This window comes from Saccostrea echinata, unplaced genomic scaffold (assembly GCF_033153115.1).
Source record: "Saccostrea echinata isolate AGI-Se365-2 ecotype Australia unplaced genomic scaffold, CSIRO_AGI_Sech_v1 ptg000012l, whole genome shotgun sequence".
In the NCBI taxonomy this organism is placed as follows: domain Eukaryota; kingdom Metazoa; phylum Mollusca; class Bivalvia; order Ostreida; family Ostreidae; genus Saccostrea; species Saccostrea echinata.
Window position 1 is genome coordinate 16662423 of NW_026889761.1, and position 12115 is coordinate 16674537.

General features: G+C 35.4%; 1 pseudogene; it reads left to right on the forward strand.

The window, feature by feature from the left end:
- The first annotated feature begins 8102 nt into the window (after nucleotides 1-8102).
- LOC133185085 (uncharacterized) lies at nucleotides 8103-11229 on the forward strand (annotated as a pseudogene).
- The last annotated feature ends 886 nt before the right edge of the window (nucleotides 11230-12115 follow it).

Sequence of the window (12115 nt, forward strand, 5' to 3'; positions counted from 1 at the left end):
TTTGAGGAAACTTATATCGGACTGTAAATTTTTACCCTGATTCATCTAAAAATTTTACAAATAGTAATTAAATAACTGAGCTGTTGATATTTGTGCAGCAATACAAGCACTCCTTGGAATATTTTGCTTCTAAATACAACCTTGTTTCAGTCAAACTAAATAGAGCATGCCCTTGCACCAAAGCATTTTTGTTGGTCCTTTATAATCTTGTGTAGTAAAGAGCAATGATGTCATAATATGACGTCATAATCAGTACTGGCTATATTATGTCCATCGTCTCAAGCCACGGTCCGAAGTCCGCATATAGCTCTCTCCTACCTGTGGCTGCTTGATCACAAAAAGTGTCGTAATCTTGAATATTTATGCCTCCATATTGTGACGTCATGTTCAGCCAATGACAATATTTGTTTCCATTGCAATTGAAATCAACAGTAAACAAGAAATGTTTCGTATACTGCGATTGGGTATTGAAAGGTCGCGTCAAAGTTCATTATCCGACTATGCTTTACTCGTATTGGTCAATATTTTAATGAGCTACGAAATATTCCTTTCTCATTCAACCACGGCCAGAATGGGAGAGGATTGTACATTTTGGCCGTGGTTTGCGACGATGTATTATGTCGTGGGTACCAAGAATGTATTAGACAATAAGTTTTAACTTTCTCTGTATAATGGATATAATCCTTAGGCATTTTAATTAGTTTATTTGCATAGAAATGCCTATACCTAGCCTTAATTGACTTGCATTTGGTGTTGTGTCTTCTATGGCGAGGACAATTTCAAGGAGGGATGAATGTAATGGTTTGGGCCATGCATATCGGCCTGGGTAGCTCAGTCGGTAGAGCACCTGACTAGTGATGCAGGGGTCTCGGGTTCAATTCCCGGTCCAGGCATACATTTTCTCCTTTCCTTTTACAAATCAATATCATGTTTATAGTATGCTAGATAATGAATTGTTGATTTTTTGCATTTTTTTTTTCAATCAAACATGTCAAAAGAGTAAAGTCTTGGTGAAATTACATACCCAGATGTATCTAAACAAAATGTAAAGCAGTGAGGATTTGATAATATCATATGAGGGGTAACAGACAGCGTCTGTACTATAAATAGATACACATATCAGTGTGTGTGCGCACATTTAAATTTGCTGGCATTTAAACATCAGTGTTCTAAAAGTAAATTTTAGATAATAAAATATCTTACCTTCTTTTCCAACGTCAACGCCAATCACATACTTTAATTTTTCCGTAAACACTTTTATCAGTCGTCACATTTATCACTGGAAACTCTGAAACAGACTGTTCATTGTTGTCAATCAGCTGTCAATGTGACCGTCGGAATTTTCTCGTAAACAATTAGCACAAGAATATGTATATCCCTCCTTAGACTAATGTCCCATGTACATGATGTACGCAGCCAATGATTGTTCAAGTGTTTCGTAGCTGTGGATTAAATGTGCATGTCTACATACGGCTTGTACGGTGAGAAAATGTACATCTCCACACAATTTCTCATTTTCTGTTTCTTCCGGCTACTTCTTCGGAACAGCCTAAAGACCGGATATTTGACCTAATGATTTTTAATAACTAAAATAATCAGATTGAGTGTTATACATGATTTATTTCAAAAGGATTATTTATTATAAAGCATTATGCAACGCTAAAATTCATTTTTATGGAATATTTATTAACAAATTATGCTTTGTCTCATCAGGTCAAATTCAGTTCGTTAGTATATCAGGTCTTTAGTACCTTCCTACTTCCCACGATGCCAATCGTGATTGTACAAACAAGAGGCCCTGATAAAGACTTCTCTATACGGATGCATAGTACATGTTTATTTACATTTCGTTGCATCTGACGTTGCATTTATAAATTATATATTAATTAAAGAAATCGAAACAAAACATATTTTTTAAAACAACAACTACCTTAAAGTTACATGTCAATCTCCTATGCAGAGTTGTCGTTCGTTGCCCTCTCAGACACCTCTGCGATGGGCTCGCGTCAAGATTTTTGACATAAGGTAAAAACCATGATATTCAAAGGATTATTTCAAATTAAACTAATAGTTCTAGATCTACTTAGTAGATATCTGCCTTAAAACACAAACATTAGTGCAGGAATTTAATAATAATAAATTAAAACAATCGCACTATTTCTTGTGCTGAGCACTGTCATATACGCGAGCCAACGACAGAGTACTTGCATGTGCCAAGATACGTACGAAGCCCCGTAAAAGAGCTTGACTGCTTTGTAGAAAACCTGTTCCTTTACGATTTTCAGATAATTATTTTTTTAAATATAATCAAATTTAGCACGTAACTTGTTAATTTCTCCCTATAGCAAATGTCAATATTTAACATGTTAGAAATTATGTCATTCAAACTTTTTCATAATATTTCAATATTTTAAGCTATCCAAAAAATACGTTTATGACCTGCTGACCCTTAAATATAGAGGCCAGCCCCCTATTCTTGATGTTATTTGAATGTTCTTGTAATTACACACAACTTTATTCTATATGTCTTACCAAATTTTTATTACATTAAAAGTTATTAAACAAAAAGAAGCTTCCGTTTTCGATTCTGACTTTTCCAGCCGTTCAGTCGTCACTTCCGGTTGATATCCAAAGTCACAAGGCCAGAAAAAAACCCTAAGACTCCATTAAAAATCATTTTTTATAATATTTCTTATGATTTCGGAGAAAAAGCTTTATTTTTCGACTACTTCCGGTTTACACCGGAAGTACTTCCGATGGATGCTTTTGTTGTCGATTGTCCATGTGAACATTAGTTCTATATGCCTTTATTCAAAACCGTTAAAATTTTTAAAAAATCTTGAAATTTAATATCACTTCCGGTGGCGACCGGAAGTGAAGGATACAAAATCTAAAGGGGCCATACATAACACAAAGCGATGTTCTACCATTCCTTGAAAATATCATGGTTCCATTTTGACTTGTTTACAAGAAGATGCGTGGACAAAATGACAATTTGAAAAATGTAAATCGTACAAAAAATGCGACCGGAAGTGATTTTTCAAAAAATGAAAAAAAAGGTCTGGAGATATGAAAACAATGCATCATTTCTAAAAAAAATCTTTGAAATCTGTCCAGTAGTTTCTGAGAAATCACGTGTACTATGAAAAGGGAATAATAATAATAATAGGAAACAGAAGAAAAACAGTAAAGTCTTCCGAAGGAAGTCGGAAGACCTTAATAAGAAACAGTAGAATCACTATAAGGTCTTCCGTGAAGACGAAAGGCCTTAATAAGAAACAGTAGAATCACTATAAGGTCTTCCGTGAAGACGGAAGACCTTAAAAAGTGAAAAAGAAACAATAGAATAATAGAAGGGTCTTCCGCTGAAGACGGAAGACCCTAATAATAATAATAATAGGGAAAAAGAAACCGAACGAAAACAATAAGGTCTTCCGTTGGAGACGGAAGACCTTAATTAAAGTGAAAAAGAAACCTAAGAATAACAAGAAGGTTTCGCTGAAGACGGAAAACCTTAATAATCTTAATCATCAGAATCAGTAGAAGGTCTTCCGTTGGAAACGGAAGACCTTGATAATGACGACGACGCCAACGACAACAAACTACTGACAAATTTCGATCAGAAAAGCTCACTTGAGCCCTCGGCTCAGGTGAGCTAAAACAGTCTCAACATTTAACAAAGGGCGATGATAACAAGTTTGGCTTGCCATAAAGCCTGAAATGTCATCTCTTTGGTCTCGATAACCTCAAAGAATAAGAAGTAGAATGTAACTTTTAGTTATTAACTTGGGCAAAAAGTTTTAATTTGTTTATTTTCAATAAGAGCTTCCGAGAACAAGTTAAGAGCCTGTACTCAGTTGTCCTGCCAGAGAGCGTCTTTATTAGTAAACCACGTGGACCATAGATCCCCCCCCCTTTTTTTTTCTCCCTCTCCTCTTGCAACCCCAAAGTAGTTTTACAGCGCAAAGAATTATTACCAAAACTTTCACTTGGTTTATTCATCCAAATTATCTTAAGCACTGAGCCACCATCCCCACAATGTCAGGGCTGCGTTCAAGATCGTAGTGGCTATCCTAGCAGCTAAATGTAAGTGGTAGATATCTAACTCTTTTGAACGGACAGGTAGCCAGTTTCCGCTAAGTGTTAAATCTATGATAAAAAATATATCAGTAAAGACTTATTTCTGGAACAAAACGAGTTTTAAAATATATGTGAATTTACATTTAATTCGCTAAGGCGTAGAAAACAACCCCCTTTTTGTTAAAATCTTGTATGAACTAAGGAGGCCATCTTGGATTTGGGACTTTGCATCAAATATTTATGCTAGCTCTCCCTACGTAGCGACTAGGCTAGCACATCGTTCAAGATCGTTGCTTTTCGTAGAGGATACATAGCCGCTACGCTCTTGAACGCAACCCAGGGGTCTTGTGTCAACTCGTTGCCCACGGCAACAAGCTGACACAGGACCTCTGACGTTGTAAAGATGTAGAACCGTCTGCTTGTGGTATTAAGGCAGATCTGATCATACCCTTTGTTGCTCAGTTTAAAATATAAATGATGATATACAGTTGTACATGTATAATACTTTTATTTATCATTTAAAGCAATATGAGCTGCATTTCTGAGAATTTTATTTTCCTATTAAAAAATGTGCTGGTATGATAAATCTGTATGTAACTTAATTTTTTATGATCATTTAGACCAAAATAAAGTACATGTACTAAATTCTTTCAGAAAGAATAATTTATGTACAATATGTATGTACAGTATTACATAAGAAATCAATATTGTACAGGATGACAATAAAGTAATTTTGCTTCTATCAAAAATTAGTTCTTCTACTGCAAATATGAAAAACAAAGTTTAATTTTATAAACTTTTTTTTCTCTGTCATTGTAATAGTTAACTACAATTTTGTGACAAAAAATATTTGCAGCTCATTTTGCTTTAAGTTAATGTACATAAACACTACCAGCAAGAAAAGGCCTGCTACAAAGTGAAAAGTCCAATATTTTCTAGCAATGCAGATTATCTACTTTAATTGATAAGATTTTTTTCAGGAGAAATAATTAAAATTTTAAGCAGGCGTTAAGAGTATTTCTTAAAGTCTAAGTTCAAAATACAATTAAGATGAAATACTAGCTTGTTTTATTCAGAGGTACAGTCATTTAGGGTATTCCGAATCACCCCGAGTTTTGCGACTCTCGGGACTTTACGTTATCGCTGTACTTTATACCACAACTTCACACTTGTGACAACAACGCAGTCAGCATCAGCAAGGTACATAAAATCATAATTATCATGCATTAATCAATTAATTAATTATTTAATTGACGAACTCGCTACATCTTTATGGAAGAAACGCTCTTGTAGAAAACGTTGCATGACATTTTACAGCGCTTTAGAAGCGGCTCTTTTGACTGATACATGTCATATTGGGTATTGAAAGAACGACAATTTTATAAACATTTAATGTTTTTGAAACACTTCAAAGTTATAAAAGATATGACCACATTTGCAATCCCCTACAGTTTAAGGTATTTCGAATCACGTGTGTACATAAACGTGCACTCAGCACACACAAACACAGGCTGATGCACAGTAGTTTGTAGTGTCATATGCCAAGAAAATAAAGTAAATAATAACTAATGCAGACTAGTCTGGGTTTATACGGGCCTTTTTTAAAAAAGAAATTGAATTTCATTTACATGTATCACATGTATCAAATAAAAAGTTCTGTAACATGTACGTATGTCCCTGACAATAGCGCACTTAGGTAGATATGGGATGGGGGGGGGGGGTGTTATTACCTCTACTGGTCAGAGACCAGAAGAGCTTATGCGATAGTAAATTGTCCGTCCGCCTGTCTGTCTAGCTGTCTGTCTGTCCGTCTGTCTGTAAACAATTTTTTCAAAACGCAACTCCTCATACAGTTTTGGTTTGATTTCATTATAACTTGGCACACAAGTAGACTACACTAAGATACATAATTTAGTGCATCGGTTTTTGATTTTGATGAACGGTGTTGCCATGGTTACTAAAAATAGGAATTTCTATGAAATTTCTTCAAAACGCTACTCCTCCTACAGTTTTGGTATATATAATATATAATTTCAATATAACTTGGCACACAAGTAGACTACACTGAAATACATAATTTAATGCATCTGTTTTTTGATTTCAGTGGACGGTGATGCCATGTTGACTAAAAATAGAATTTTTTGTGAAATTTCTTTAAAACGCTACTCCTCCTACAGTTTTGGTCTGATTTCAATATAACTTGCACACAAGTAGTCTGTACAATGATACATAATTTAGTGCATCGGTTTTTGATTTCAATGAATGGTGTCGCCATGGTTACTAAAAATAGAAATTTCTGTGAAATTCCTTTAAAACGCTACTCCTCCTACAGTTTTTGTCTGATTTCAATATAACTTAGCACACAAGTAGACTGCACTATCATACATAATTTAGTGCATCGTTTCTTTTTATTTCGATGAATGGTGTCGCCATGGTTAATAAAAATAGAAATTTCTGTGAAATTCCTTAAAAACACTTTTCCTCCTACAGTTTTGGTCTGATTTTAATTTAACTTGGCATACAAGTAGATTACACTTAGATACATAATTTGGTGCATCAGTTTTTGATTTCGATGAACAGTGTTGCCATGGTTACTAGAAATAGAAATTTCTGTGAAATTGCTTTAAAACGCTACTCCTTCTACAGTTTTAGTCTGCTTTTAATATAATTTGGCATACAAGAAGAATATACTAAGATACATAATTTAATGCATCGGTTTTTGATTTCAGTGGACGGTGATGCCATGTTGACTAAAAATAGAAATTTTTGTGAAATTTCTTTAAAACGCTACTCCTCCTACAGTTTTGGTCTGATTTCAATATAACTTGGCACACAAGTAGTCTGTACAATGATACATAATTTAGTGCATCGGTTTTTTGATTTCAATGAATTGTGTCGCCATGGTTACTAAAAATAGAAATTTCTGTGAAATTCCATTAAAACGCTACTCCTCCTACATTTTTGGTCTGATTTTTATACAACTTGGCGCATAAGTGGACTTCACATAGATACTTAATTTAGTGTTTTGTTTTTTTTTTTTTTTTTTTGATTTCGATGAACGGTGTTGCCATGGTTACTAAAAATAGAAATTTCTGTGGAATTCCTTAAAAACACTTTTCCTCCTACAGTTTTGGACTGATTTTAATTTAACTTGGCATACAAGTAGACTACACTAAGATACATAATTTATTGCATCAGTTTTTGATTTCGATGAAAGCTGTTGCAATGGTTACTAAAAATAGAAAATTCTGTGAAATTCCTTAAAACACTTTTCCTCCTACAGTTTTGGTCTGATTTTAATCTAACTTGGTATACTAGTAGACTACCCTAAGATACATTATTTAAGTGATCAGTTTTTGATTTCGATGAACAGTGTTGCCATGGTTACTAAAAATAGAAATTTCTGTGAAATTCCTTTAAAATGCTACTCCTCCTACAGTTTTTGTCTGATTTCAATATAAGTTAGCACACAAGTAGACTGCACTATCATAAATAATTTTATTCACCGGTTTTTGATTTCGATGAACAGTGTTGCCATGGTAACTAAAAATAGAAATTTCTATGAAATTCCTTTAAAACGCTACTCCTCCTACAGTTTTTGTCTGATTTCAATATAACTTAGTACACAAGTAGACTGCACTATCATACATAATTTAATTCATCGGTTTTTGATTTCGATGAACAGTGTTGCCATGGTAACTAAAAATAGAAATTTCTGTGAAATTCCTTTAAAACGTTACTCCTCCTACAGTTTCGGTCTGATTTCAATCTAATTTGGCACACAATTAGAATACACTACGAAACATAATATGTATTTCGGTTTTTTTTAATTTCAGTGAATGGTGTTGTCTTGGTTACTAAGAATAGAAATTTCTGTGAAATACTTTCAAAACGCTACTCCTGCTACAGTTTTCGTTTGATTTCAATATAACTTGGCACAGAAGTAGACTACATTAAGATACATAATTCTATTTATTGTTGCATGCTGCATAGTTTCAAATCGAATTGCTACTTTGTGTTATATGTACATACCAGTAGAGCTACAGTCTCATCAGACACTTCTGGTTAATGTTAAATATAGTGGGTATAACAACCACCAGTCCTACCCAAGGAAAATCCGCTTTTGGTGCAGATTACACAAGAATATGTAATACTTGATTATTGTTTTGACATAGAAATTGGAAGAACTAACAAGCGCAAGGAAATCTGGAACCCATCTATAACTCCTGCACTGCAGAGACTAGCTGCTAAGGTTACAAGGAAATATAAGAATAAATCACCCCACAAGACTTCAACTGTTAGGAAAGCTTTATATCAGGTTTTTAATTATAATAAATTATCTATTAGAAGAGCTGCATTAGAAAACAACCTTTTTTCATTCCTTTCTCCAAAGAAGACCATCTGGAAAAGTAGATGTTGATAGTAAAAGAGGTTCAAGGCCTGTGTTCAATAAGTCTGAGGAGGAAGCAATGGCAAAATATTTGTCACAAATGAAATGGCACAAAGAGAAATGGGTTTACGTCCAACAGAGTTTCTGGACTTTGTTGAAAATATCATGAAAAAGGACAGGAGAGAAAATCCTTTAAAAGACAACACACCTAGTTGGGATTGGTTCTATGGGTTTTTAAGGCGCAACAGTCACATTATCTAAAAAGAACAGAAACATCTGTGGAAACCTCTAGATCCAAGGTGATAGTGAAAGAGATTGATGACTGGTTTGATAAATATAAAATATTTATGTCTGACAATCATCTCTTTGATAAACCTGAAAGAGTATATAATGCAGATGAAACTGGATTTACAATGGGATGAAAATCTGGTCATGTGATAGGTCCAGCCAAAAAGGTAAATGCAGATCCAGTTCCACATGTGTCAGGGGGAGGAGCAAAGAGAGAGTTACTGTGATGTACTGTGCAAATGCTGAGGGCACAATAATTCCTCCATTTTTTGTGTTTTCCAAGCCCAAGCCAGCTTCCTATCACTTATTGGATGGTTTGCACAGATATGCTCAAGCACAATTCACAGAGAAGGGATGGATGATGCAGAAACTTTCAGAAAATTTATACAACATCTTCATAATCATGCTGTGAGAGAAAGACCAATTGTTTTACTAATTGAAAGTGTAGGGAGTCATGTTGACATGGAATCTTTTTCTATGGCCAAGGATCTTGGGATAGAAATCTACAGGTTAGTAAGAAATGCAATCACTTGATGCAACCACTGGATATGGGAGTTTATGGGCCCTTGAAGAAGAGTTGGTACAAACACCTTAGATCCCACACCAAACAACATCCTGAAGACATGGTACGAAAACAAACCTTTGCCAGATACTTGCAAGTGGCATTTCTGGATTTCTACAAACCATTAACAGTGCAAAAATGTTTTGCTTCTTCTTGTGTGTTTCCAATGGACAGATCTAAAAGTTCAGACTGTAGACTTAAGCCTGCCCTTACCTATGAAGGAAACCTAGATGAAACTTAATCATCTGTGGATAGTGATCCGTCTAAATCCGGTGTAGGTCCATCCACTTCCACTGGAATTCCTTTGATTCCTCATGCAGCGCCACCCGCCTCCATCCCTTCTACATCTTCTACATCTAGCACAGAACCAGCTGAAGTAAATTCAGGCTTGGATTTCCTTGCACAATCAGTTTTTGCACTTGGTTGTGAAGATGATTCAGTAGAAAATACTGGTTTGCCAGTATCAAATCCCAATGAAATCCCCCCACATGTCAAAGAAGCAATTACAATACCAACTGTGAAATTGAAGAAAACAAAGAGAAAAAGACTTGCAGATGAATTTCCAGACAATTTTACATCGGTAGATTCTATCAGGAAGATGGAATTAAAGTCATTGGAAAAAAAACTAAAAAAAAATGCATTGAGAGAGTGGAAAGCTAAGGAGAAAGTCAAAAGAAAAAGCCAAAAGCATTCACACATCCAAAAGAAAAGGGAATATATCGTTAAAGGGTTCTTTAAAGTCAAATAAGAGGATGCCAAAATCTTCCTCTACTACAAACATAAATCCATCATCTGCTTCAACATCTTCCTTAGCATCTGATTCAGAAGTATGTTTTGTATGCCATGATGATGAATCTGTACCTGGACTCTGGATACAGTGTGAGAAATGTCAGCAGTTGGAACATATTTCATGCATTCCAACTGACTATCTTTGGAATAAAGTTGCAATATCTCAGGAATCTGTTGAATTCATATGTCAAATGAATTTGCACAAATGTTATGAATTAACCATGGTAATTTAAGTTTAAATGATTTAGATGACACAATATACCTGTTTTGTGTATAGTAACCAATTATTTATAAATCATTATATATATTCAACATCTCTCTTCAAATTTTTATTACCTTTAATTTAGAGTCAAGGACAATCTTCAGAGCAGCCAAAGAGGGAATTTTTTAAAGACATTGTGTGATAAAAGGATATCATGACTTTATTTTTTTTTTGGTATGTTGTTTAACGTCCCTCTCGAGAATTTTTTACTCATATGGAAACGCCACCACTTGCCGGTGGAGAGCTGCAAATTTTGTCCCATACTCGGCACTTACGACCATTGAGCAGTGAGGGATCTTTTTCGTGCCAGCACCTACTGCGACACGGGACTCATCCGAAGGACCGGTCTCCACGTCCCACAGTGGGATTCGAACCCGCACGTAACGATTAACTCCTTACTCCGCGACTCTAGAGCAGACGCTCTAACCACTGCGCCACGCGGGCGACTATCATGACTTTAAAGTGAAGCCATTACAGTCCAGTCTGCTACCACTTAGAGTTGATAGGGAATGTACGAATATCCATGATCCTGATGCCTGTTTGGTATGGATTCCAGATAATGTTCCTGTTGATCTTAAAGACACAGTTACAGATGAAAAGAGGGGCCTAAAACTAAAAGATATAGAGGGTCTTCCATGTGAACATGTCCCTAGAGGTTTGGCCATTGCATTTAGATATATAATGGAATTCGGAGAGTGAAATTTCAGCCACAGTTACTGGACAGGTGCACCTATTCCAAGTTTCCCACCTTGGCCCCCTATGCTCGAGAAAGGAGGAGGTGTAGTAATTCCCTGTACATATCGGGTATGTCCAAATAATTTTCAGACTGCTTTGACTATCATCCAGGAGCATCGTTAAGGCATGTCACAAAAGGAATTAATTGAAGTGACCACCTCCTGAAAAACTTGTTTGAATTGTGCACATCTTTTGGAAAAAGTGAATGCGTTTTGTTTTGTTTTTTGTTTGTTTGTTTGTTTCGGTTTTTTTTTTTTTTTTTTTTTTGAGTTAAATTCTGAATTTTATTGCATTTGTTCTACACACACTGTCACAATTGTCTTAAATGTAAGAGAAAAAAATGTTTGCAGAGAGTCTGGTTTGCTTTACATTTATATTTATAATTATTCTTGTACATAATCTGCATACTGTGCCGTCCCATATTGAAGATTGATTGATTGTATGTTGTCCCACTCGAGAATTTTTCACTCATATGGAGACGTCACCATATACATGTGCAAGGCTTCAAATTTAGACCTTTACTCGGCACTCAGGGCAATTGAGCAGTGAGGGATCTTTATCGCCCCAACGCCTACCGTGACACGGGGCCTCGGTTTTTAAGGTCTCATCCGAAGGATCCGCAACTTTTCACTTCAAAGTGCCGAGCGCTTGGTGAAGGTACAGTTGCTAAGATGTTTTATCGACTTCGGACAGTTGCGGTCGAGATTCGAACTCATGGCCCTCCGATCACGGAGCGAGCGCTCTACCGACTGAGCTACCGTGACGGTACGCATATTGATGAAAGTTTATGGTCAGTTTTCTATTATTATATTTCAGCACTATTGATAATTCTTTGCTTTATCCACTTTTGTGTTTCTTTATTACTTAAAACATTGCTGTGACGTCATATCTTTGTTCTTGCAATCTAAAAAATTACCTGTAGCCGTCCTATAATTGTAATTACCAGTCCAATAATATATTATCAGACGGAAGTGATAACAAAATCGGACAGTATTTAAAAAAACAACAT